General features: G+C 49.0%; 19 non-coding genes across 19 annotated transcripts; all 19 read right to left on the bottom strand.

The window, feature by feature from the left end:
• Positions 1-462: 462 nt before the first annotated feature.
• On the bottom strand, positions 463-544 carry TRNAS-UGA (transfer RNA serine (anticodon UGA)). Its single transcript has one exon. It is a non-coding gene; the product is annotated as a tRNA-Ser (tRNA).
• A 535-nt stretch (positions 545-1,079) lies between these two features.
• TRNAS-UGA (transfer RNA serine (anticodon UGA)) lies at positions 1,080-1,161 on the bottom strand. Its single transcript has one exon. It is a non-coding gene; the product is annotated as a tRNA-Ser (tRNA).
• Positions 1,162-2,011: 850 nt separating this feature from the next.
• Positions 2,012-2,093, bottom strand: TRNAS-UGA (transfer RNA serine (anticodon UGA)). Its single transcript has one exon. It is a non-coding gene; the product is annotated as a tRNA-Ser (tRNA).
• A 1,007-nt stretch (positions 2,094-3,100) lies between these two features.
• TRNAS-UGA (transfer RNA serine (anticodon UGA)) lies at positions 3,101-3,181 on the bottom strand. The gene has a single exon. It is a non-coding gene; the product is annotated as a tRNA-Ser (tRNA).
• Positions 3,182-3,565: 384 nt separating this feature from the next.
• On the bottom strand, positions 3,566-3,647 carry TRNAS-UGA (transfer RNA serine (anticodon UGA)). Its single transcript has one exon. It is a non-coding gene; the product is annotated as a tRNA-Ser (tRNA).
• A 225-nt stretch (positions 3,648-3,872) lies between these two features.
• Positions 3,873-3,954, bottom strand: TRNAS-UGA (transfer RNA serine (anticodon UGA)). The gene has a single exon. It is a non-coding gene; the product is annotated as a tRNA-Ser (tRNA).
• Positions 3,955-10,905: 6,951 nt separating this feature from the next.
• On the bottom strand, positions 10,906-10,987 carry TRNAS-UGA (transfer RNA serine (anticodon UGA)). The gene has a single exon. It is a non-coding gene; the product is annotated as a tRNA-Ser (tRNA).
• Positions 10,988-12,767: 1,780 nt separating this feature from the next.
• Positions 12,768-12,849, bottom strand: TRNAS-UGA (transfer RNA serine (anticodon UGA)). Its single transcript has one exon. It is a non-coding gene; the product is annotated as a tRNA-Ser (tRNA).
• Positions 12,850-13,079: 230 nt separating this feature from the next.
• On the bottom strand, positions 13,080-13,161 carry TRNAS-UGA (transfer RNA serine (anticodon UGA)). The gene has a single exon. It is a non-coding gene; the product is annotated as a tRNA-Ser (tRNA).
• A 231-nt stretch (positions 13,162-13,392) lies between these two features.
• TRNAS-UGA (transfer RNA serine (anticodon UGA)) lies at positions 13,393-13,474 on the bottom strand. The gene has a single exon. It is a non-coding gene; the product is annotated as a tRNA-Ser (tRNA).
• Positions 13,475-14,320: 846 nt separating this feature from the next.
• On the bottom strand, positions 14,321-14,402 carry TRNAS-UGA (transfer RNA serine (anticodon UGA)). Its single transcript has one exon. It is a non-coding gene; the product is annotated as a tRNA-Ser (tRNA).
• A 541-nt stretch (positions 14,403-14,943) lies between these two features.
• Positions 14,944-15,025, bottom strand: TRNAS-UGA (transfer RNA serine (anticodon UGA)). Its single transcript has one exon. It is a non-coding gene; the product is annotated as a tRNA-Ser (tRNA).
• Positions 15,026-15,255: 230 nt separating this feature from the next.
• On the bottom strand, positions 15,256-15,337 carry TRNAS-UGA (transfer RNA serine (anticodon UGA)). Its single transcript has one exon. It is a non-coding gene; the product is annotated as a tRNA-Ser (tRNA).
• A 6,243-nt stretch (positions 15,338-21,580) lies between these two features.
• TRNAS-UGA (transfer RNA serine (anticodon UGA)) lies at positions 21,581-21,662 on the bottom strand. Its single transcript has one exon. It is a non-coding gene; the product is annotated as a tRNA-Ser (tRNA).
• Positions 21,663-22,510: 848 nt separating this feature from the next.
• Positions 22,511-22,592, bottom strand: TRNAS-UGA (transfer RNA serine (anticodon UGA)). The gene has a single exon. It is a non-coding gene; the product is annotated as a tRNA-Ser (tRNA).
• Positions 22,593-23,132: 540 nt separating this feature from the next.
• Positions 23,133-23,214, bottom strand: TRNAS-UGA (transfer RNA serine (anticodon UGA)). Its single transcript has one exon. It is a non-coding gene; the product is annotated as a tRNA-Ser (tRNA).
• Positions 23,215-24,223: 1,009 nt separating this feature from the next.
• TRNAS-UGA (transfer RNA serine (anticodon UGA)) lies at positions 24,224-24,305 on the bottom strand. Its single transcript has one exon. It is a non-coding gene; the product is annotated as a tRNA-Ser (tRNA).
• A 231-nt stretch (positions 24,306-24,536) lies between these two features.
• Positions 24,537-24,618, bottom strand: TRNAS-UGA (transfer RNA serine (anticodon UGA)). The gene has a single exon. It is a non-coding gene; the product is annotated as a tRNA-Ser (tRNA).
• An 853-nt stretch (positions 24,619-25,471) lies between these two features.
• TRNAS-UGA (transfer RNA serine (anticodon UGA)) lies at positions 25,472-25,553 on the bottom strand. The gene has a single exon. It is a non-coding gene; the product is annotated as a tRNA-Ser (tRNA).
• Between the last annotated feature and the right edge of the window lie 134 nt (positions 25,554-25,687).

Here is a 25,687-nt window from a genome sequence, read left to right as displayed (position 1 = left end):
AGTCGGCACGGTTCGATCCTGTGCGGGAAGAACCCAATGGTTTTCAAGACCATCGCCTTCACCACTTCGCCACGACGGCGGCAATGGCTTCAATTGGTATTTCACTCTGAACATAGTCGTTTATGTCGAGAAGTGAAAAAAAACGAGGAAACGCAGTCGGCAGGGTTTGATCTTGAGCGGGAAGAGCCCAATGGTTTTCAAGACCATCGCTTTACCCACTCCGCCACGTTTGCGACGAGGTTATCATCCGCTATATCACTCTGAACATAGTCGTTTATGCCGAGAAGAGAGATACAAAACGAGAAAACTCAGTCGGCAGGGTTCAAACCTGCGCGGAAAGAACCCAATGTTTTTCAAGACCCTCACCTTAACCGCTCCGCCACAACTGCAGCGACAGTATCATCTGCTATTTCACTCTGAACATAGCCGTTTATATCGAGAAGATAAAACAAAACGAGAAAACGCAGTCGGCAGGGTTCGAACCTGCGCGGGAAGAACCCAATGGTTTTCAAGACCATCGCCTTAACCACTCGGCCACGACTGCGGCGACGGCGTCAACTCATATTTCACTCTTAACATAGTCGACTATGTCGAGAAGAGAAAAACGAAACGAAGAAACGCAGTCGGCAGGGTTCGAACCTCCGTGGGAAGAACCCAACGGTTTTCAAAACCATCGTATTAACCACGCAGCCATGACTGCGGCGACGGCGTCAACTCCTATTTTACTCTTAACATAGGCGTTTATGTCAAGGAGAGAAAAAAACGAGGAAACGCAGTCGGTAGGGTTCAACCTGTGCGGGAAGAACCCAATGGTTTTCAAGACCATCGCCTTAACCACTCGGCCACGACTGCGGCGACGGCGTCAACTCCTCTTTCACTCTTAACTAAGTCGATTATGTCGAGAAGAGAAAAACGAAACGAAGAAACGCCGTCGGCAGGGTTCGAACCTCCGTGGGAAGAACCCAATGGTTTTAAAGACCATTGTATTAACCACGCAGCCATGACTGCAGCGATGGCGTCAACTCATATTTCACTCTTAACATAGCCGTTTATGTCGAGAAGAGAAAAAAACGAGAAAACGCAGACGTCAGGGTTCGAACCTGGGCGGGAAGAACCCAATGGTTTTCAAGACCATCGCCTTAACCACTCGGCCACGACTGCGGCGACGTTGTCATCTGCTATTTCACTCTGAACATAGTCGTTTATGTCGAGAAGAGAAAAACAAAACGAGAAAACGCAGTCAGCAGGGTTCGAAGCTGCGTGGAAAGAACCCAATGGTTTTCAAGACCATCGCGTTAACCACTCGTCACGACTGCGGCGACGGCATCTCCTGCGCTTTCACTCAGAACAAAGTCGTTTATGTCGAGAAGAGAAAAACAAAACGAGGAAACGCAGTCGGCAGGGTTCGAACATGCGCGGAAAGATCCCAATGGTTTTCAAGACCATCGTCTTAACCACTCGGCCACGATGTCGGCGGCGGCGTAAACACCTAATTCACTCCTAACGTAGCCGTTTTATGTCCAGAAGAGAAAAAAAAATGAGGAAACGCAGTCGGCAGGGCTCGAGCCTGCGTGGGAAGAACCCAATGGTTTTCAAAACCATCGCATTAACCACTCGGCATTGAATGCGGCGAGGGCGTTAACTCTTATTTCACTCTTATAATAGCTGTTTAAGTCGAGAAGAGAAAAAAACGAGGTAACACAGTCGACAGGGTTCGAACCTGCGCGGAAAGAACCCAATGGTTTTCAAGACCATCGCCTTCACCACTCCGCCACGACGGCGGCAATGGCTTCAATTGGTATTTCACTCTGAACATAGTCGTTTATGTCGAGAAGTGAAAAAAAAAACGAGGAAACGCAGTCGGCAGGGTTTGATCCTGAGCGGGAAGAGCCCAATGGTTTTCAAGACCATCGCTTTACCCACTCCGCCCCGTCTGCGGCGAGGTTATCATCCGCTATTTCACTCTGAACATAGTCGTTTATGCCGAGAAAAGAGATACAAAACGAGAAAACTCAGTCGGCAGGGTTCGAACCTGTGCGGAAAGAACCCAATGGTTTTCAAGACCATCGCCTTAACCACTCGGCCACGACTGCGGCGACGGCGTCAACTCCTATTTCACTTTTAACATAGTCGACTATGTCGAGAAGAGGAAAAACAAAACGAGGAAACGCAGTGGGAATGGTTCGATCCTGCGCGGGAAGAACCCAGAGGTTTTCAAGACCATCGCCTTAACCACTCGGCCACGACTGCGGGGACGGCGTCAACTCCTATTTCACTTTTAACATAGTCGACTATGTCGAGAAGAGGACAAACAAAACGAGGAAAGGCAGTGGGCACGGTTCGATCCTGCGCGGGAAGAACCCAATGGTTTTCAAGACCATCGCCTTAACCACTCGGCCAAGACAACGGCGACGGCGACAACTCCCATTTCACTCTTAACGTAGCTGTTTTATGTCGAGGAGAGAAAAAAAACGAGGAAACGCAGTCGGCAAGGTTTGAACCTGCGCGGGCAGAACCAAATGGTTTTGAAGACCATCACCTTAACCACTCGGCCACGACTGCGGTGACGGCGTCAACTCCTATTTCACTTTTAACAAAGTCAACTATGTCGAGAAGAAGAAAAACAAAACGAGCAAACGCAGTGGGCACGGTTCGATCCTGCGCGGGAAGAACACAATGGTTTTCAAGACCATCGCCTTAACCACTCGGCCACGACAACGGCGGTGGTGTCAACTCCTATTTCACTCCTAACGTAGCCGTTTTACGCCGAGAAGAGAAAAAAAACGACGAAATGCAGTCGGCAGCGTTTGAACCTGCGCGGGAAGAAGCCAATGGTTTTCAAGACCATCGCCTTAACCACACAGCCATGACTGTGGTGACGCGTCAACTCCTCTTTCACTCTTAACTAAGTCGATTATGTCGAGAAGAGGAAAATGACACGAAGAAACGCAGTCGGCAAGGTTCGAACCTCCGTGGGAAGAACCCAATGGTTTTCAAGACCATTGTATTAACCACGCAGCCATGACTGCAGTGACGGCGTCAACTCCTATTTCACTCTTAACATAGCCGTTTATGTCGAGAAGAGAAAAAAACGAGGAAACGCAGTCGGCAGGGTTCGAACCTGCGCGGGAGAACCCAATGGTTTTCAAGACCATCGCCTTAACCACTCTGCCACGACTGCGGCGACGGCGTCAACTCCTATTTCACTTTTAACATAGTCGATTATGTCGAGAAGAGGAAAAACAAAATGAGGAAACGCAGTGGGCACGGTTTGATCCTGCGCGGGAAGAAGCCAATGGTTTTCAAGACAATCACCTTAACCACTCGGCCACGACTGCGGCGACGTTGTCATCTGCTATTTCACTCTGAACATAGTGGTTTTTGTCGAGAAGAGAAAAACAAAACGAGGAAACGCAGTCGGTAAGGTTCGAACCTCCGTGGGAAGAACCCAATGGTTTTCAAGACCATTGTATTAACCACGCAGCCATGACTGCAGCGACGGCGTCAACTCCTATTTCACTCTTAACATAGCCGTTTATGTCGAGAAGAGAAAAAAACGAGGAAACGCAGTCGGCAGGGTTCGAACCTGCGCGGGAAGAACCCAATGGTTTTCAAGACCATCGCCTTAACCACTCCGCCACGACTGCGGCGTCAACTCCTATTTCACTTTTAACATAGTCGATTATGTCGAGAAGAGGAAAAACAAAATGAGGAAACGCAGTGGGCACGGTTTGATCCTGCGCGGGAAGAAACCAATGGTTTTCAAGACAATCACCTTAACCACTCGGCCACGACTGCGGCGACGTTGTCTTCTGCTATTTCACTCTGAACATAGTGGTTTTTGTCGAGAAGAGAAAAAGAAAACGAGGAAACGCAATCGGCAGGGTTCAAACCTGCGCGGGAAGAATCCATTGGTTTTCAAGACCACCGCCTTAACCACTCGGCCACGACTGCGGTGACGGCGTCAACTCCTATTTCACTTTTAACATAGTCGATTATGTCGAGAAGAGGAAAAACAAAATGAGGAAACGCAGTGGGCACGGTTTGATCCTGAGCGGGAAGAACCCAATGGCTTTCAAGACCATCGCTTTACCCACTCCGCACCGACTTTGGCGAGGGCATCATCTGCTATTTCACTCTGAACATAGCCGTTTATGTCAAGAATAGAAAAACAGAACGAGAAACCCAGTCGACAGGATTCAAACCTGCGCGGAAAGAACCCAATGGTTTTTAAGACCATCGCCTTAACCACTCGGGTGCGACTGCGGCGACGGCGTCAACTCCTATTTCACTTTTAACAGAGTCGACTATGTCGAGAAGAGAAAAAACAAAACGAGGAAACGCAGTGGGCATGGTTCGATCCTGCGCGGGAAGAACCCAATGGTTTTCAAGACGATCGCCTTAACCACTCGGCCACGACTGCTGCGACGGTGTCATCTGCAATTTCACTCTGAACATAGCCATTTATATCGAGAAGAGAAAAACGAAACCAGAATACGCAGTAGGCAAGGTTCGATCCTGCGCAGGAAGAGCCCTATGGCTTTAAAGACAATCACCTTAACCACTCGGCCACGACTGCGGTGACGTTGTCATCTGCTATTTTATGATGATGGTAGATTTTAGTGGCGCAAGGACAACTCAGGCCAAAGAGCGCCAAACACACGGTTTTTGGTCGATTTGATTATAAAAAGTCTACTCAGGGTGGCAAGAGTAAAAGAGTAGTGTATAAAACTTAAACTTAGGTGTAGTGACTATGTGTGATGGGTTTGAAACGGGCTACGCTTATGGGTTTTACAAAGTCATGCCGTGTCGTCAACAATCCTTGTCAAGACAAGGAGTGCGTGCTGCATGACATTTGATAAAAAAAAGTCTCAGCGGTTCCTTCAGGATTGAGAGGAGGCTGAGATTAGTGAGAATATGTTATGGAATGTAGGAAGCCTACACTAGCTAAAAACTTTAAGACTACTTTTGGGGGAAACAAGGGATCGTCTCCAAGAAAAAAATTGTGGATGAGGCGGAATGTGACATTTGTACAGCTTTGAAAAGTGACACAGTCTTTCTGGTTCGAGGTACGGACAGGTAATTAGAACGTGAACGACAGACAGCTCATCACCGCATTTTGCACAATGTGGTGCTGGAGAGTTCTTTAAAAGGTGCGAGTGTGTTGCATGTGTATGACCGATCCTGAGTCTGCACAGTGCAACCTCTTGGTGCCTGTTACGTTTTTCAGTCAGATATCTTCCTATTCTTGGCTTTACTAAGTGCAGTTTGTTTGCGTTTGCTGCGTTCCATTCTTCTTGCCATTGTCTACGCATTCGGTATATGATGAGTGGCCTCAGGTCCTCATACGAGATGGTGTCTACGTCAACTGATGGGCGGAGTGCTGCTGACTTCGCAAGTTTGTCCGCTATCTCATTGCCAGCAATGTTGCAGTGTCCTGAAATCCAGCATAGCGTGATTTTGAGCTTAGATTTGCGGGCTGACATGATGCATTTTCGAAGTGTATTAGTAACTGGGTTTTTGAGTATCTTAGTGGAGGACAGCGCAGTCACAGCACTGAGAGAATCTGTGTATATGATTGAGGCTGGCTCTTTTTCCTTTAAAATGTGCGTTACAGCTAAAAGTATGCCATAGCATTCTGCAGTAAATATACTGGTATGTTCGTTCATTGTTCTAGATTCAGAGAAAGCGGGACCGTGTGCCGCACATGCGACTGCGGGGGACTTGGAGGCATCAGTATAATATTCAGCACACCTGTATTTGGCCTGCAGGTACTTGAAGTGTTGATCGATCGCGACCGGGTGGCCATTTTTTCCTACCTCTAGGAATGACAAGTCACAATCGATAGCCTGCATTTCCCATGGCACAACAGTGTCTTTGTGAGAGGTTAGTTGAAGACTGGAGACCGGTATGTGCATATTTCTAAGGTGTGAGGCCACTCTGAGGGGATACGGTGGCGTAGCTGATGGTCGCCTCAAAAACAGGAGGGCGTTCGATGTATCCTGCAATAGCACACGAGCTGGGTGGTCGATATGGGAAAGCACCTTGGTGGCATACGCGACACTTGTAAACTGACGTCGCCGTTCTAGTGACCACCGGTCTGTTTCAACATACAGGCTGGCTGTTGGGCTGGTCCGGAAAGCACCGCTGGCCAGCCGAAGCCCACGATGGTGCACTGGGTCAAGCATCTTCAATGCAGATCTTGAAGCTGACTCGTAAACCACCGAGCCGTAATCGATACGTGATAGCACTACACTGTTGAGAAGGTTCAGTAGACAGTCATGGTCTGTGCCCCATGACTGATGTGAGAGAATCTTGAGCAGGTTGAAGGCTTTCAAGCATTTAAGTTGTAGCTGTTTGATATGTGCAACAAAGCTGAGCTTTTCATCAACCACAACACCTAAAACTTTGTGATCTTTTCTGGTAGTTATGGTTTGTCTGTTAATTGAAATGTTGGGGGGTGGCCTTATGCCACGTAGTTTTGAGAAGAGTACGCAAACAGTCTTGTCACAGTTAAACTTGAACCCTTTTTTGTCTGCCCAGCTTGACAGCTTGTTTACTGCCAACTGAATCTGACGTTCACATGTGGCTAGGTTGCATGATTTGAAGCTGATCTGAATGTCATCCACATATACAGAGTAGGAGATTGTTCTAGGCAATATGGTGCTTATGTAGTTCATTTTTACGATGAATAGTGTGCAGCTAAGAACACCACCCTGGGGGACGCCATTTTCTTGCGTAAACCACTTCGATAAGGCATTGCCAACCCGAACCACAAATGTACGGTCAGAAAGGTAGCTTTCAATAGTATTCAGCATGTTTCCTGACACTCCAAAAGATCGCAGGTAACGGAGAATGCCATAACGCCATGTCGTGTCGTAAGCTTTTTCTAAGTCGAAAAATACAGATAGGCAGTGCTGTTTATGAATGAAGGCATCCCTGACATAGGATTCAAATGCTACCAGTTGGTCAGTTGTCGACCGGCCAGACCTGAATCCAGCTTGATGACGATAAAGGAGGCCATTGTATTCAAGGTAATACATAAGGCGGCGATTCACCATTTTTTCGAACACCTTGCCCAAACAACTGGTCAGTGCTATAGGCCTGTAACTAGCAGCAAGTGTGGCTTCTTTTCCTTGTTTAAGGATGGGTATGATAACTGCCTTTTTCCAGGTCATGGGCAGACGCCCAGAGGACCATACACTGTTGAAAAGAATGAGGATGACGTCAAGCGTTTCTTCGTGTAGGTGTTTCAGCATGCCGTAAGTAATCTTGTCCGAGCCTGCTGCTGAGCTGCCGCACTTTGCCAGTGCTGCCTTTAGTTCACCTATAGTAAAGGGGGCATTGTACCCTCCCGCCGATGGCCTGTCATCACGAATAGGTTTACGTTCCTCGGCAAGTTTGTATCGCCTAAAGGAGTCTGTATAATGTGCTGAGCTGAAAATATACTCGAAGTGTTGGCCTAAGGCATCTGCCTCGTGTTCAAGTGTATCACCAGCAGTACTAACAAGGGGCATCGAATAAGTGCTGTGCCCTTGGAGTGCTCTTACTCTGTTATACCCCTTATGTGTGTCAGTGTAAGAGTTCACGGATGAGAGGAAGGATTGCCAGCTCGGTCGTTTAGACTCTCGTCGGACACGTGTACCGTTTGCTTTTGCACGCTTAAAATTCACCAAGTTTTAAACTGTAGGATACCTGCAGAATTTCGACCATGCTTTGTTTTCATTGTCACGAGCATTTTTGCACTCAGAGTTCCACCAAGGTCGTCTTTTGTTCCGTGTATTTTTAGATGTATGTGGGATGGATTGCTCTGCAGCCTGTATAATGTGTAGTGTGACCAACGCTTCAGATTCGTCGATACCTATGGTTTCAATTGATGAGCGTGATAGTTTTGAGAGTTTTCGGAATTTCGTCTAGTTCGCACCCTGTTCTCGAAACCTGGTTACATTCGCAGTCATTGTACTCGTATTTCCTTCGTAATTTAGGCAAACAGAAAAATGATCACTTCAATAGAGGTTATGAATTACAGCCCATTCAGTGGTTGCCAAGAGTGAAGGAGATCCGATAGCAAGATCTATTGCTGTGTATGAGTTGTGCGCTGCGTTAAAGTATGTTGGCTCTTTTTTAATAAATATACAGGAGCCTGAGGACAACAGGAAGTTTTCAATTAAGGAGCCTCGAGAATCCGTTCTTCTACATCCCCATAAAGGGTGGTGCGCGTTAAAATCTCCGACCAACAGAAATGGATGCGGAAGCTGGTCGATGAGCATTTCAAATTCTTTACTAGAGAGTTGGTAGTCTAGAGGGATGTATAGTGAACACACGGTTGTTACTCGTCCAAAAATTAGGGTTCGTATTGCCACTGCTTCTAAGTCAGTAACCAGAGTGAGGCTTTGAGACGGGACTGCTTTCTGCACCACGATAGCGACACCACCAGATGAATGGAAAGTGCCCTTTCTGTCCTTTCGGTATACCACATATCTTTTCAAAAGGCTAGTGCGTGTAGGTTTTAGGTGTGTTTCCTGTAAGCAAAGTATGTTTGGTTGGTTTGTGCAAATATTTCATAGATGTCGTCTAAGTTCTTAAGTAAGCCTCGGCAATTCCATTGGATAATACTTTCGGCAGCCATTTTTATGAGTGAGGAAAAGAGCGTGACTTAGTCACACTTCGCTGCCTTTATTAGGAGGCTTAACTGGCGGGTGTCTTTTCCCTCTGAGGCGATCTATGGAGCCCCGCCTCACTTGGGGGGATTCCGTCAGCATCTTAGACACTGAGGATCCTGGTGTCACTACCATTGCCCCCGGTGGACCCTCAGAAGCTAATGGAGGTTTGTCAGAAGAGACAGGTGTCTCAGTTGTCTGTGTGGTCCCTGAGGTCTGATGAAGTTCGACCTCCAGGACGTGAAAGGTTGGTGCAGCCTGTGGCTGCTTGGTGTGGGGCAGAGATGTACACGCATCAGCAAAGCTGTATTGCGTGCCCACCGTCACTAGACGCCGCCCGGCCCCCCGGCGCGCTGCGTCAGCGTACGTTCTTCCGGAGAAGAGTGACACCTTCTTCCGGGCTTCAGAGAATGTGATGTTTTCCATTACTTTAATCTGTATGATTTCCTTTTCCTTTTTGAAAATTTCGCATGTCCGCGAGTACGCTGCGTGCGGCCCGTGACAGTTAGGGCACTCTGTTTGCGTGGAAGTACAGCTCTCTGTTGGGTGCTCATGATCACCACAATTTGCACATGTTTGTTTTCCGCGACAGGTATTCGACCCATGTCCATATTTCTGGCATTCGTAGCACCTTCTAGGGTTGGGTATGTAGGGGTGGACCTTGCAGTGAAGGAACGCAGCTTTCACGGATTCTGGCAGAGTGGAGCGGTTGAATGTTAGTACTATATGAGGCGTCTCCACTTCTTCATTGTTTCGCCTGATGGTTATCCGGCGGATGGCGACTACGCCTTGCTCTCGAAAGCCTTCAAGGAGGTCAGCTTCAGTTTCTCGCATCAGATCACGTTGTGAAATGACGCCTTGAACAGTGTTAAGGCTGCGATGGGGGGTGATAGACACGTCCAGGTGGGCGAACTGCTTCTGTTTAAGGAGAGTGTTTGCATGCTGTTTCTGGCTTACTTCAACAAGAAGATCACCGAATGACAGTTTCTTTGCCTTGTACTTTTTGCCTATTAAGTTAGCAAGGGCTTTAGCTATCAGGAAAACCGACAGTCTTGCAACTGAGACGTTATCTGCCAAAGAGTGTATGACTAAAAAGCGTGGGAAGTGGTCACAATCGCTTCCGGTTCGTTTGGAGCTTTCATCGGTGCGGTTCCTTTTCAGGGACCGATCATTGAGGGGGGAAAGATTTTGCCATGTGGTGGACTTCATGTTCGGCAGCGATGGTGACCACCCACCACCGAGCCCAACAGGGGGACGCTACAAAGTAGAACACTTGAAGGCGCCAGTCATAGATTGCCGCTATAACCAGATATAACTACCCAAGGTTGGGTAAATACACAAGGTTAACCCTTGCCGCCAGGAAATTTGGAAGTAAACAGAAGAGAGTAGAAGACAGGACAGATACATAGTGAGAAATAAAGACGAAGATGTAGGCAGAGAGAGATAGGAAAAGGCGACTGCCGATTTCCCCTGGGTGGGTCAGCCCAGGGGTGCCGTCTACGTGAAGCCGGGGCCAAAGGGGTGTGTTGCCTCTGCCGGGGGGCCTTAAAGGTCTAATCACCCAGCGTCAGCTCAACCCCCAGGATCCCCTTTTCCCCGGACACGGCAAAGCCACGCACGGCTAGGCGTGGGAGGGAGTCGAAACTCCCCCGTTAGCTCGGGTCCGTGGTGTCGCTGCACAACAAACGCCTACTTGCGCAGGCGCCCCTGCGGGGTCATCTGCTATTTTACTCTGAACATAGTCGTTTATGTCGAGAAGAGAAAAACAAAACGAGAAAACGCAGTCAGCAGGGTTCGAACCTGCTTGGAAAGAACCCAATGGTTTTCAAGACCATCGCGTTAACCACTCGGTCACGACTGCGGTGACGACATCTCCTGCGATTTCACTCTATACAAAGTTGTTTATGTCGAGAAGTAAAAAAAAACAAGGAAACGCAGTCGGCAGAGTTCGATCCTGAGCGGGCAGAACCCAAAGGTTTTCAAGACCATCGCCTTAACCACTCCGCATCGAAGGCGGCAGCGGCTTTATCTGATATTTCACTCTGAACATAGTCGACTATGTCGAGAAGAGAAAAACAAGACGAGGAAACGCAGTCGACCGGCTTCGAGCATGCGCGGTAAAAACCCAGTAGGTTTTCAGACCATCGCCTTAACCACACAGCTATGACTGCGGTGACGGCGTCAACTGCTTTTTCAATCTTAACATAGTCGACTATGTCGAGAAGAGAAAAACAAAACGAGGAAACGCAGTCGGCAGGGTTCGAACATGCGCGGAAAGATCCCAATGGTTTTCAAGACCATCGTCTTAACCACTCGGCCACGACTGCGGCGATGGCATGAACTGCAATTTCACTCTTAACATAGTCGACAACGTCGAGAAGAGAAAAACAAAACGGGGAAACACAGTCAGCAGGGTTCGAACCATCGCGGGAAGATCCCAATGGTTTTCAAGAACATCGTCTTAACCACTCGGCCACGACAACGGCGGCGGCGTCAACACCTAATTCACTCCTAACGTAGCCGTTTTATGTCCAGAAGAGAAAAAAAAACGAGGAAACGCAGTCGGCAGGGTTCGAGCCTGCGTGGGAAGAACCCAATGGTTTTCAAGACCATCGCATTAACCACTCGGCCATGAATGCGGCGACGGCGTTAACTCTTATTTCACTCTTATAATAGCCGTTTAAGTCGAGAAGAGAAAAAAACGAGGTAGCGCAGTCGACAGGGTTCGAACCTGTGCGGAAAGAACCCAACAGTTTTCAAGACCATTGCCCTAACTGCTCGGCCCCGACTGCGGCGAGGGCATCATTAGCTACTTCACACTGAACTTAGTCGTTTATGTCGAGAAGAGAAAAACAAAACGAGAAAACGCAGTCGACAAGATTCCAACATGCGCGGGAAGAACCCAATAGTTTTCAAGACTATCGCCTTAACCAATCGGCCACGACTGCGGCGACGGCGTCAACTCCTATTTCACTTTTAACATAGTCAACTATGTCGAGAAGAAGAAAAACAAAACGAGGAAATGCAGTGGGCACGGTTCGATCCTGCGCGGAAAGAACCCAATGGTTTTCAAGACCATCGCCTTAACCACTCGGCCACGACAACGGCGGTGGTGTCAACTCCTATTTCACTTTTAACATAGTCGACTATGTCGAGAAGAGGAAAAACAAAACGAGGAAACGCAGTGGGCACGGTTCGATCCTGTGCGGGAAGAACCCAGTGGTTTTCAAGACCATCGCCTTAACCACTCGGCCAAAACAACGGCGACGGCGACAACTCCCATTTCACTCTTAACGTAGCTGTTTTATGTCGAGAAGAGAAAAAAAACGAGGAAACGCAGTCGGCAAGGTTTGAACCTGCGCGGGAAGAACCCAATGGTTTTCAAGACCATCGCGTTAACCACTCGGTCACGACTGCGGCGACGGCATCTCCTGCGCATTCGCTCAGAACAAAGTCGTTTATGTCGAGAAGTAAAAAAAAACGATGAAACGCAGTCGGCAGAGTTCGATCCTGAGCTGGAAGAACCCAACGGTTTTCAAGGTCATCGCCTTAACCACTCCGAATCGACGGCGGCAACGGCTTCATCTGGTATTTCACCCTGAACACAGTCGTTTATGTCGAGAAGAGAAAAAAAACGAGGAAACGCAGTCGGCACGGTTCGAACATGCGCGGAAAGGTCCCAATGGTTTTCAAGACCATCGTCTTAACCACTCGGCCACGACGTCGGTGATGGCATGAACTCCAATTTCCCTCTTAACATAGTCGACAACGTCGAGAAGAGAAAAAAAAACGAGGAAACGCAGTCGGCAGTGTTCGAGCCTGCGTGGGAAGAACCCAATGGTTTTCAAAACCATCGCATTAACCACTCGGCCATGAATGCGGCGACGGCGTTAACTCTTATGTCACTCTTATAATAGCCGTTTAAGTCGAGAAGAGAAAAAAACGAGGTAACGCCGTCGACAGGGTTCGAACCTTTGCGGAGAGAACCCAACAGTTTTCAAGACCATCGCCCTAACCACTCGGCCCCGACTGCGGCGAGGGCATCATCTGCTACTTCACTCTGAACTTAGTCATTTATGCCGAGAAGAGAAAAACAAAACGAGAAAACGCAGTCGACGGGATTCGAACCTGCGCGGGAAGAACCCAATGGTTTTCAAGACCATCGCCATAACCACTCGGCCACGACTGCGGCGAGGGCGTCACCTGCTATTTCACTCTGAACATAGTTGTTTGTGTCGAGAAAAGAAAAACAAAACGAGAAAACGCAGTCGGCATGGTCCGAACCGGCGCGGAAAGAACCCAATGGTTTTCAAGACCATTGCGTTAACCACTCGGCCACGACAGCGGCGACGTTGTCTTCTGCTATTTCACTCTGAACATAGGGGTTTTTGTCGAGAAGAGAAAAACAAAACGAGGAAACGCAATCGGCAGGGTTCAAACCTGCGCGGGAAGAATCCAATGGTTTTCAAGACCACCGCCTTAACCACTCGGCCACGACTGCGGCGACGGCGTCAACAACTATTTCACTTTTAACATAGTCGATTATGTCGAGAAGAGGAAAAACAAAATGAGGAAACGCAATGGGCACGGTTTGATCCTGAGCGGGAAGAACCCAATTGTTTTCAAGACCATCGCCTTAACCATTACGCCACGATGGCGGCAACAGCTTCATCTGGTATTTCACTCTGAACATAGTCGTTTATGTGGAGAAGAGAAAAACAAACCAAGGAAACGCAGTCGTCAGGGTTCGAACATGCGCGGAAAGATCCTAATGGTTTTCAAGACCATCACCTTAACCACTCGGCCACGACTGCTGCGACGGTGTCATCTGCAATTTCACTCTGAACATAGCCGTTTATATCGAGAAGAGAAAAACGAAACCAGTAAACTCAGTCGGCAGGGTTCGATCCTGCGCGGGAAGAACCCAATGGTTTTCAAGACAATCACCTTAACCTTTTGGTCACGACTGCGGCGACGTTGTCATCTGCTATTTCACTCTGAACAAAGTCGTTTATGTCGAGAAGTAAAAAAAAAATGAGGAAACGCAGTCGGCAGAGTTCGATCCTGAGCGGGAAGGACCCAAAGGTTTTCAAGGCCATCGCCTTAACCACTCCGCATCGACGGCGGCAACGGCTTCACCTGGTATTTCACTCTGAACATAGTCGTTTATGTCGAGAGGAGAAAAAACGAGGAAACGCAGTCGGCAGGGTTCGAACATGCGCGGGAAGAACCCAATAGTTTTGAAGACTATCGCCTTAACCACTCGGTCACGACTGCGGCGACGGCGTCTCCTACGATTTCACTCTGAACAAAGTTGTTTATGTCGAGAAGTAAAAAAAACAAGGAAACGCAGTCGGCAGAGTTCGATCCTGAGCGGGCAGAACCCAAAGGTTTTCAAGACCATCGCCTTAACCACTCCGCATCGAAGGCGGCAGCGGCTTTATCTGGTATTTCACTTCGAACATAGTCGACTATGTCGAGAAGAGAAAAACAAAACAAGGAAACGCAGTCGACCGGCTTCGAACATGCGCGGGAAGAACCCAGTAGGTTTAGAGACCATCGCCTTAGCCACACAGCTATGACTGCGGTGACGGCGTCAACTGCTTTTTCAATCTTAACATAGTCGACTATGTCGAGAAGAGAAAAACAAAACAAGGAAACGCAGTCGGCAGGGTTCGAACATGCGCGGAAAGATCCCAATGGTTTTCAAGACCATCGTCTTAACCACTCGGCCACGACTGCGGCGATGGCATGAACTCCAATTTCACTCTTAACATAGTCGACAACGTCGAGAAGAGAAAAACAAAACGGCGAACCACAGTCAGCAGGGTTCGAACCATCGCGAGAAGATCCCAATGGTTTTCAAGAACATCGTCTTAACCACTCGGCCAGGACAACGGCGGCGGTGTCAACACCAATTTCACTCCTAACGTAGCCGTTTTATGTCCAGAAGAGAAAAAAAAAACGAGGAAACGCAGTCGGCAGGGTTCGAGCCTGCGTGGGAAGAACCCAATGGTTTTCAAGACCATCGCATTAACCACTCGGCCATGAATGCGGCGACGGCGTTAACTCTTATTTCACTCTTATAATAGCCATGTAAGTCGAGAAGAGAAAAAAAACGAGGTAACGCAGTCGACAGGGTTCGAACCTGCGCGGAAAGAACCCAACAGTTTTCAAGACCATCGCCCTAACCACTCGGCCCCGACTGCGGCGAGGGCATCATCTGCTACTTCACTCGGAACTTAGTCGTTTATGTCGAGAAGAGAAAAACAAAACGAGAAAACGCAGTCGACAGGATTCGAACCTGCGCGGAAAGAACCCAATGGTTTTCAAGACCATCGCCTTAACCACTCGGCCACGACTGCGGCGACGGCGTGAACTCCTATTTCACTTTTAACATAGTCGACTATGTCGAGAAGAGGAAAAACAAAACGAGGAAACGCAGTGGGAACGGTTCGATCCTGCGCGGGAAGAACCCAGTGGTTTTCAAGACCATCGCCTTAACCACTCGGCCAAAACAACGGCGACGGCGACAACTCCCATTTCACTCTTAACGTAGCTGTTTTATGTCGAGAAGAGAAAAAAAACGAGGAAACGCAGTCGGCAAGGTTTGAACCTGCGCGGGAAGAACCCAATGGTTTTCAAGACCATCGCCTTAACCACTCGGCCACGACTGCGGCGACAGCGTCAACTCCTATTTCACTTTTAACAAAGTCAACTATGTCGAGAAGAGGAAAAACAAAACGAGAAAACGCAGTCGACAGGATTCGAACCTGCGCGGAAAGAACCCAATGGTTTTCAAGACCCTCACCTTAACCGCTCTGCCACGACTGCAGCGACGATATCATCTGCTATTTCACTTTTAACATAGTCGACTATGTCGAGAAGAGGAAAAACAAAACGAGGATACGCAGTGGGGACGGTTCGATCCTGCGCGGGAAGAACCCAATGGTTTTCAAGACCATCGCCTTAACCACTCGGCCAAGACAACGGCGACGGTGACAACTCCCATTTCACTCTTAACGTAGCTGTTTTATGTCGAGAAGAGAAAAAAACGAGGAAACGCAGTCGGCAAGGTTTGAACCTGCGCGGGCAGAACCAAAAGGTTTTGAAGACCATCACCTTAACCTCTCGGCCACGACTGCGATGACAGCGTCACCTGCTATTTCACTCTGAACATAGTTGTTTATGTCGAGAAGAGAAAAACAAAACGAGAAAACGCAGTTGGCAGGGTTCGAACCTGCGCGAAAAGAACCCAATGGTTTTTAAGACCTTCGCGTTAACCACTCGACCACGACTGTGGCGGAAACGTCAACTCTTATTTCACTCTTTACAAAGTCGACTATGTCGAGAAGAGAAAAACAAAACGAGGTAACGCAGTCGACAGGCTTCGAACAGGCGCGGGAAGAACCCAGTAGGTTTACAGACCATCGCCTTAACCACACAGTCATGACTGCGGTGATGGCGTCAACTCCTCTTTAACTCCTAACATAGTCGACTATGTCGAGAAGAGAAAAACGAAACAAAGAAACGCAGTCGGCAGGGTTCGAACCTCCGTGGGAAGAACCCAATGGTTTTCAAAACCATCGTATTAACCACGCAGCCATGACTGCGGCGACGGCGTCAACTCCTATTTTACTCTTAACATAGCCGTTTATGTCAAGAAGAGAAAAAAACGAGGAAACGCCGTCGGTAGGGTTCGAACCTGAGCGGGAAGAACCCAATGGTTTTCAAGACCATCGCCTTAACCAATCGGCCACGACTGCGGCGACGGCGTCAACTCCTATTTCACTTTTAACATAATCAACTATGTCGAGAAGAAGAAAAACAAAACAAGGAAATGCAGTGGGCACGGTTCGATCCTGCGCGGGAAGAACCCAATGGTTTTCAAGACCATCACCTTAACCACTCGGCCACGACAACTTTTTTTTTTTTTATTGCCTGGTTCTGGTAATCTTACATATAACTCAAATGACACAGACAATCAAATCGCGCCATGTACAATGCACATAGGTAGTGTCTCCAGTGCACCAACATATTGCTGGTGTCACGTTAAAATTCGGGCAGAGTAACAAGATTATCTACCCGCGGGAGCCAGTCAGGTGGCTCGGGTAGAGCTTTCTGAACAGAGAGAAACCAGTCTATGCTCTCACGAAAATAGGCTCGAGCGGGCCGCGCATCTTTGTCGAAATGGTAGCCCGCCATTCTCGCTCTCCACAATGAGTGGAGGCCCAGGAGCATGATTGCATCATATGGTACCCCGTCTTCGTTTTCAACATTCAAAAACCGGATTCCATACGGGTCCAATGGAAGGTCTTTCTTAATAGCTCTCTGCAGCACGTCCCAAAAATACACGCCCTCCCAACAGTGCAAGAAGACGTGGTCAATTGTTTCTGGTGCCTTGCAAATTATGCAATGGGATCCCCAAGGGGAAAAACATCCCTTTGCTTCCATGAACACTTTCACTGGCAATGTGCCCGAGTGCAGCTTAAAGAAGAATGTTTTGCTTGCAGGCTGTACATGCATGTTTTTAACCCTTTTTAAAACATTGCTTCCTGGTCCTCCACTGTGTATAGCCCGATAAAGCGGTACTGGAAACACAATGTCACACAATGCGAAATAAAGCTCTTTTCTTTTTACGCTCCACAGGTATTCGTTTGAAAATCTCACAGAAAGAAATCTTATACTAGACACAACTTCTCGATAGAACCCACCGATCCCTCCTGCACAGACCTCAGTAGTCACAACATATCCAGGGAGAAATCTACTGAGGTGCAGTTGACACAGGGTACGCAGGAATGGATCAGTAAGGTCTCTAAAAAACAAAAACCTGTTCACAAGTTGCCGTAAAAACAGGTGACCGAGGCCTAGGCCCCCGTCTTTAACCCGTCTGAACAAGTTGGTTCGGCTGCATCGTTCCCAGTGGGAAGCCCATACAAAGACAGCGAATATCCGGTGAAACTTCTGCACATTAGTTCGCGAGCAGTGCAGCACCTGCAGCACGTACCAAAGCTTGCTTATAAAGAACAGGTTGCAGACGGTGGCTCTGGCAAAGATTGACAGACTCGCCCCCCTCCACTTCTCAGCTTTTTCCTGCATATTTTTAACTTGGTTCTGCCAATACTGGGCACTGTCTCGATACGCATCGAGCGGGACGCCCAAGTACTTGCCCGGGACTGTCACCCAGGGCACATTTGCAAAGTGGTCAGGTTTCGTGTGCCAGGATCCGTGCCAGAGCCCGAGACACTTGGACCAATTGACGCCGCTTCCTGTGACATGGCTGAACTCGCGAACAGTGTCAACCGCCTGTTTAATACTACTTTGGTCTGTTGAAAAAATGGCCACATCGTCAGCATAAGCAAGCAGCTTGCCTTCTGAAGATTGTAGCCGGAAGCCATTTATACGCGTGTCATTTAGAATGGCTAAGCAAAGAGTTTCAATATACAAGCAAAATAACAGGGGGCTGAGGGGACAACCCTGGCGCACCGAACGTTGCACCTTAATGGGGGACCCAAGGCTCTTATTCACAATCAATCTTGTTGTACAGTTTCGGTACGCCAGGGCCACTCCATCACAAATAACAGAACCAACATTAGCATGGTCCAAAACAGCAAATAATAAGCTATGATCCACACAGTCAAATGCCTTCTCAAAATCTATTTGTAAAATGGCGACTCGTTCATCAGAGTAATCACAACACTCGAGAACACTGCGTGCCTTATGGATATTTAGGACAATCGAGCGACCTTTAATGCCACATGTTTGGTGCGGCCCGACGATGTCCTTCATAACCGTCTGCAATCTTCGGGCTAATACTTTCATATAAATTTTGTACTCGACATTTGTCAGGGCTATAGGTCGATATGCTGTTACAGATCTCAGTTTATGGACATCCTCTGTTTTCTTAATCAGGACTGTATGGGATGACCTGTATGATGGAGGCAACGTATTTACTTTATACGCTTCATTATATATGAAAGCCAAAAGAGGGCTGATTTCGTCTTTAAACTCTTTGTAAAAAGCGGCAGTGAAACCGTCCGGTCCCGGCGACTTTCCCGGGTGTAATTTATTTATGGCTTCCTCTACCTCGGCAACGGTTATCTTACTTTCCAGACTCTTTTTTCTGTCATCGTCGAGACGGGGCATGACAGTCAAAAATTTTTCCTTGAAGGCTTTACAGTCGGTCACGTGCAATGCGAACAGCTTGCGATAATGCTCCGCGAAAGCTGTCGCTATACCGTCCGTGTCGGTTGATAAGATACCGCCCCACTCTATCTCCCGTATGTGGTTATTTTCGGCGCGTGATTTTTCCAGTCTAAGCGCGCGTCTAGTCGGTGCTTCGCCCGCCGCGGTATCTTCCGCCCTTGCTCTCACGAGCGCACCCCGATAACGCTGTTCGTCCAGCAGTTCTAACTTTTGTTTTATTTTTCTTATGTCTTCGATCCATTTACCGGGGGCTAAACCTTCATACTTCACTAGCTTTTCGAGAAGCGCTTTCAATTCAGTCTCTTTTCTTCTATCCTCAAGTCGGATGCACGTGGCCCTATCAATGGCTTTTAATTTCAAAGTTTCCTTGCAAAGCTCCCACTGCTGCCAAATGTGAAGGTGTTTGCTGGCGTCTATCTCGCTAATTGCCTCCTTTACGTATAAAGTAAATTCTTCGTCCTGAAGAAGCCTACTATTAAATTTCCATGTTTCCCACGAGAAACCATTGCGTTTCTTTACAGTTCCAATCGAACACAAGACTGCACAGTGGTCAGAAAATGACACCGGGACAACATCGTAACTAGAACACATCGGTAGAATGTCAACAGATACGTAAATGCGGTCGAGTCTCGCGTAACTTGGGCCCTCAAATCGCGTGAACCTAACCGAACTCACGCACTCGAGACACTCTGCTACATCCTCGAGGCACCAGTCCTCAAGAATCCGTGCCAACACGCCTGTGCTGTTATCTCTGAAACTTCGAGTGCTTGTCTTATCATGTGCACTCAGAACGCAGTTAAAATCGCCCATTACTACTAACTTCTTCCCTTCGCAAAGCTGCTGTTCTAGACCGTGAAAGAAAAGGGCCCTATCTTCTACCCTGTTTGGCGCGTACACGCACACAATACGCCAATCAGTGTTATTCAGTGAGAAGTCAACCATAGCACACCGGCCAGCTGCACAGGAGAAATGGGCGTTAACTTGCAGCCCCGGAAGCTTCTTTACAAAAAGTATACACCCAGCCGATGTGCCTACGGCATGACTGACAACCACAAAAAACCTTGACGCGAAAAGTCGCACCATGCTGCCGGTCTCTTCATCACCGTCAACTTTTGTCTCCTGCACTGCTAGGACGTCTATATCTCGTTCCGTTACTAGTCTATAAAGCTGGGTTTGCTTTCTTTTCATTGCCAGACCCCTAACGTTCATAGTAGCGACCTTTAACGGAATTATAGGCGCCATTTTAACTAAAGGAAGGGAGACCTGCAGCATGGCGCTTACCTCTCGCGTCTAGCACAAGGCTAGACGGCGCCATCGCTGGCATTGTCGTCCGGCGGAACGGTGGGGCCTTGACCCACGTTCTCGCCATTGCCGACTCGCTTGTCGGCTGTCAGGTTCGGGCGCGGCCGAAGGGTAGGCCGCCGTCCTTGGGCTGTTTTAGCGGGTGGTTCCTCGACAACCGGCACCTCCGTCTCAGCACCGCCGTTGCTCGCCTGGGGGTGGGGCCGCTTCGAAGCAGCCACAGTGTTCGATGAAAGAGCGCCGCTCTTCTCGAGCAGCGGCTCGTTCAGGCTTTTAAGCTCAGCGGCCTGGGGAGCTGCGGAGCACACCGTCGCCTCGGTAGCCACATTGGAGTCGCAAGACACTTTTACGGGCGTTGCCGCTACAACCTTCCCGGTGTCACCTACGGGTGCTGGTCTCGCTTCCGGAGCTTCAACAGTCGAGGGGTCACAGCCGGAAGGCGATGACGACGCTTGTGGTCCCGTCTGCTTGTTCTTCTCGTCGGTTCCCTGGGCAGCCTCCTCGGCCTCGGCGACGTCCATAAGTTCGTCATGTTCGTCAGTCCTAGGGAGCCCGGTTGCCGACGCGTAGGTGCGGACGCAGTCCGCGTCCACGTGTCCATAACGCCGGCACTTCGAGCAGCGGGGCACCCTGCAATCCCGGCGCACGTGGCCCGTGCCGTGGCAACGCAGACACTGCATCGCCCGCCCGGGAACGACGACGAGGGCCAACTCACCGGCGACTCGAACCTGATGAGGGAGGTCATCCACCTTCACTCCCGGCTTAAGCTTTAAAAGAACGCTTCTGGTGGTCGAGCCTTTCTCTCTTATGCCTTGCACGCGCCACCGTTCGCGAGTCACTTCAGTGACGTTACCAAACGCGGCGAAGGCTGTCCTGATGTCCTCATCTTGGACACCGTACAGCATCCAATGCAGGCGAAGCTTTACCTGCTGATCTTCAGGATCAATAATCACGCACCGGCGACCCTTGACCCTCAATTCTTTCATGGCGGCCAGTTTCTTCGTCACTTCACCGCTGGTGAGGGTGACGGCCCAGACGTGATTTATCTGGTACGCACCTAACGCGACGACGTCGGGTAGCACTCCAGCCGTCGCCAGGGCGTCTCGGAAGTCCTCGACCCTGTAGGGACGTTCACGCACGTCACCGTGCAAAAACAACGTGTTCAGTACAACACGGCCGGTGGGCAAGGTAGGCAGAACGATCTCGTAGTCCTTATCATCTTCGCCATCGATCCTGTTTCCACGGCCGGCGCGGGCCGTTATCGCCGCTCCGTCGGAGCACATGATTCTGCGTCCGCTCGCTTGCGCTGCCGGAAGAAGAATGACTCGGCCACGACAACGGCGGTGGTGTCAACTCCTATTTCACTCCTAACGTAGCCGTTTTATGTCGAGAAGAGAAAAAAAACGAGGAAACGCAGTCGTCAGGGTTCGAACCTGCGCGGGAAGAACCCAGTTGTTTTCAAGACCATCGCCTTAACCACTCGGCCACGACTGCGGCGACGTTGTCATCTGCTATTTCACTCTGAACATAGTCGTTAATGTCGAGAAGAGAAAAACAAAACGAGAAAACGCAGTCAGCAGGGTTCGAACCTGCGTGGAAAGAACCCAATGGTTTTCAAGACCATCGCGTTAACCACTCGGTCACGACTGCGGCGACGGCATCTCCTGCGCATTCGCTCAGAACAAAGTCGTTTATGTCGAGAAGTAAAAAAAAAACGATGAAACGCAGTCGGCAGAGTTCGATCCTGAGCTGGAAGAACCCAACGGTTTTCAAGGCGATCGCCTTAACCACTCCGAATCGACGGCGGCAACGGCTTCATCTGGTATTTCACCCTGAACACAGTCGTTTATGTCGAGAAGAGAAAAAAAACGAGGAAACGCAGTCGGCACGGTTCGAACATGCGCGGAAAGGTCCCAATGGTTTTCAAGACCATCGTCTTAACCACTCGGCCACGACGTCGGTGATGGCATGAACTCCAATTTCCCTCTTAACATAGTCGACAACGTCGAGAAGAGAAAAAAAAACGAGGAAACGCAGTCGGCAGTGTTCGAGCCTGCGTGGGAAGAACCCAATGGTTTTCAAAACCATCGCATTAACCACTCGGCCATGAATGCGGCGACGGCGTTAACTCTTATGTCACTCTTATAATAGCCGTTTAAGTCGAGAAGAGAAAAAAAACGAGGTAACGCCGTCGACAGGGTTCGAACCTTTGCGGAAAGAACCCAACAGTTTTCAAGACCATCGCCCTAACCACTCGGCCCCGACTGCGGCGAGGGCATCATCTGCTACTTCACTCTGAACTTAGTCATTTATGCCGAGAAGAGAAAAACAAAACGAGAAAACGCAGTCGACGGGATTTGAACCTGCGCGGGAAGAACCCAATGGTTTTCAAGACCATCGCCATAACCACTCGGCCACGACTGCGGCGAGGGCGTCACCTGCTATTTCACTCTGAACATAGTTGTTTGTGTCGAGAAAAGAAAAACAAAACGAGAAAACGCAGTCAGCATGGTCCGAACCGGCGCGGAAAGAACCCAATGGTTTTCAAGACCATTGCGTTAACCACTCGGCCACAACTGCGGCAATGGCGTCAACTCCTATTTCACTCTTAACATAGTCGACTATGTCGAGAAGAGAAAAACAAACCGAGGAAACGCAGTCGGCACGGTTGGATCCCGCGCGGAAAGAACCCAATGGTTTTCAAGACCATCGCCTTCACCACTCCGCCACGACGGCGGCAATGGCTTCAATTGGTATTTCACTCTGAACATAGTCGTTTATGTCGAGAAGTGAAAAAAAACGAGGAAACGCAGTCGGCAGGGTTTGATCCTGAGCGGGAAGAGCCCAATGGTTTTCAAGACCATCGCTTTACCCACTCCGCCCCGTCTGCGGCGAGGTTATCATCCGCTATTTCACTCTGAACATAGTCGTTTATGTCGAGAAGAGAGATACAAAACGAGAAAACTCAGTCGGCACGGTTCGAACCTGCGCGGAAAGAACCCAATGGTTTTCAAGACCATCGCCTTAACCACTCGGCCACGACTGCGGCGACGGCGTGAACTCCTATTTCACTTTTAACATAGTCGACTATGTCGAGAAGAGGAAAAACAAAACGAGGAAACGCAGTGGGCACGGTTCGATCCTGCGCGGGAAAAACCCAGTGGTTTTCAAGACCATCGCCTTAACCACTCGGCCACGACTGCGGCGACGGCGTCAACTCCTATTTCACTTTTAACATAGTCGACTATGTCGAGAAGAGGAAAAACAAAACGAGGAAACGCAGTGGGCATGGTTCGATCCTGCGCGGGAAGAACCCAATGGTTTTCAAGACCATCGCCTTAACCACTCGGCCAAGACAACGGCGACGGCGACAACTCCCATTTCACTCTTAACGTAGCTGTTTTATGTCGAGAAGAGAAAAAAAACGAGGAAACTCAGTCGGTAAGGTTTGAACCTGCGCGGGAAGAACCCAATGGTTTTCAAGACCATCGCCTTAACCACTCGGCCACGACTACGGCGACAGCGTCAACTCCTATTTCACTTTTAACAAAGTCAACTATGTCGAGAAGAAGAAAAACAAAACGAGGAAACGCAGTGGGCACGGTTCGATCCTGCGCGGGAAGAACCCAATGGTTTTCAAGACCATCGCCTTAACCACTCGGCCACAACAACGGCGGTGGTGTCAACTCCTAATTCACTCCTAACGTAGCCGTTTTACGTCGAGAAGAGAAAAAAAACGAGGAAATGCAGTCGGCAGCGTTTGAACCTGCGCGGGAAGACGCCAATGGCTTTCAAGACCATCGCCTTAACCACACAGCCATGACTGTGGTGACGGCGTCAACTCCTCTTTCACTCTTAACTAAGTCGATTATGTCGAGAAGAGAAAAACGAAACGAAGAAACGCAGTCGACAGGGTTCGAACCTCCGTGGGAAAAACCCAATGGTTTTCAAGACCATTGTATTAACCACGCAGCCATGACTGCAGCGACGGCGTCAACTCCTATTTCACTCTTAACATAGCCGTTCATGTCGAGAAGAGAAAAAAAACGAGGAAACGCAGTCGGCAGGGTTCGAACCTGCGCGGGAAGAACCCAATGGTTCTCAAGACCATCGCCTTAACCACTCGGCCACGACTGCGGCGACGGCGTCAACTACTATTTCACTTTTAACATAGTCGATTATGTCGAGAAGAGGAAAAACAAAATGAGGAAACGCAGTGGGCACTGTTTGATCCTGCGCGAGAAGAAGCCAATGGTTTTCAAGACAATCACCTTAACCACTCGGCCACGACAGCGGCGACGTTGTCTTCTGCTATTTCACTCTGAACATAGGGGTTTTTGTCGAGAAGAGAAAAACAAAACGAGGAAACGCAATCGGCAGGGTTCAAACCTGCGCGGGAAGAATCCAATGGTTTTCAAGACCACCGCCTTAACCACTCGGCCACGACTGCGGCGACGGCGTCGACAACTATTTCACTTTTAACATAGTCGATTATGTCGAGAAGAGGAAAAACAAAATGAGGAAACGCAATGGGCACGGTTTGATCCTGAGCGGGAAGAACCCAATTGTTTTCAAGACCATCGCCTTAACCATTCCGCCACGATGGCGGCAACAGCTTCATCTGGTATTTCACTCTGAACATAGTCGTTTATGTCGAGAAGAGAAAAACAAACCAAGGAAACGCAGTCGTCAGGGTTCGAAAATGCGCGGAAAGATCCTAATGGTTTTCAAGACCATCACCTTAACCACTCGGCCACGACTGCTGCGAGGGTGTCATCTGCTATTTCACTCTGAACATAGCCGTTTATATCGAGAAGAGAAAAACGAAACCAGTAAACTCAGTCGGCAGGGTTCGATCCTGCGCGGGAAGAACCCAATGGTTTTCAAGACAATCGCCTTAACCACTCGGTCACGACTGCGGCGACGGCGTCTCCTACGATTTCACTCTGAACAAAGTTGTTTATGTCGAGAAGTAAAAAAAAACAAGGAAACGCAGTCGGCAGAGTTCGATCCTGAGCGGGCAGAACCCAAAGGTTTTCAAGACCATCGCCTTAACCACTCCGCATCGAAGGCGGCAGCGGCTTTATCTGGTATTTCACTTCGAACATAGTCGACTATGTCGAGAAGAGAAAAACAAAACAAGGAAACGCAGTCGACCGGCTTCGAACATGCGCGGGAAGAACCCAGTAGGTTTACAGACCATCGCCTTAACCACACAGCTATGACTGCGGTGACGGCGTCAACTGCTTTTTCAATCTTAACATAGTCGACTATGTCGAGAAGAGAAAAACAAAACAAGGAAACGCAGTCGGCAGGGTTCGAAAATGCGCGGAAAGATCCTAATGGTTTTCAAGACCATCACCTTAACCACTCGGCCACGACTGCTGCGACGGTGTCATCTGCAATTTCACTCTGAACATAGCCGTTTATATCGAGAAGAGAAAAACGAAAAGGGTAAACTCAGTCGGCAGGGTTCGATCCTGCGCGGGAAGAACCCAATGGTTTTCAAGACAATCACC

This window comes from Rhipicephalus microplus, chromosome X (genome assembly GCF_043290135.1).
Source record: "Rhipicephalus microplus isolate Deutch F79 chromosome X, USDA_Rmic, whole genome shotgun sequence".
NCBI classification, from domain to species: domain Eukaryota; kingdom Metazoa; phylum Arthropoda; class Arachnida; order Ixodida; family Ixodidae; genus Rhipicephalus; species Rhipicephalus microplus.
Note: the sequence above shows the minus strand (reverse complement) of the source record. Positions and strands in the feature narration are given on the sequence as shown.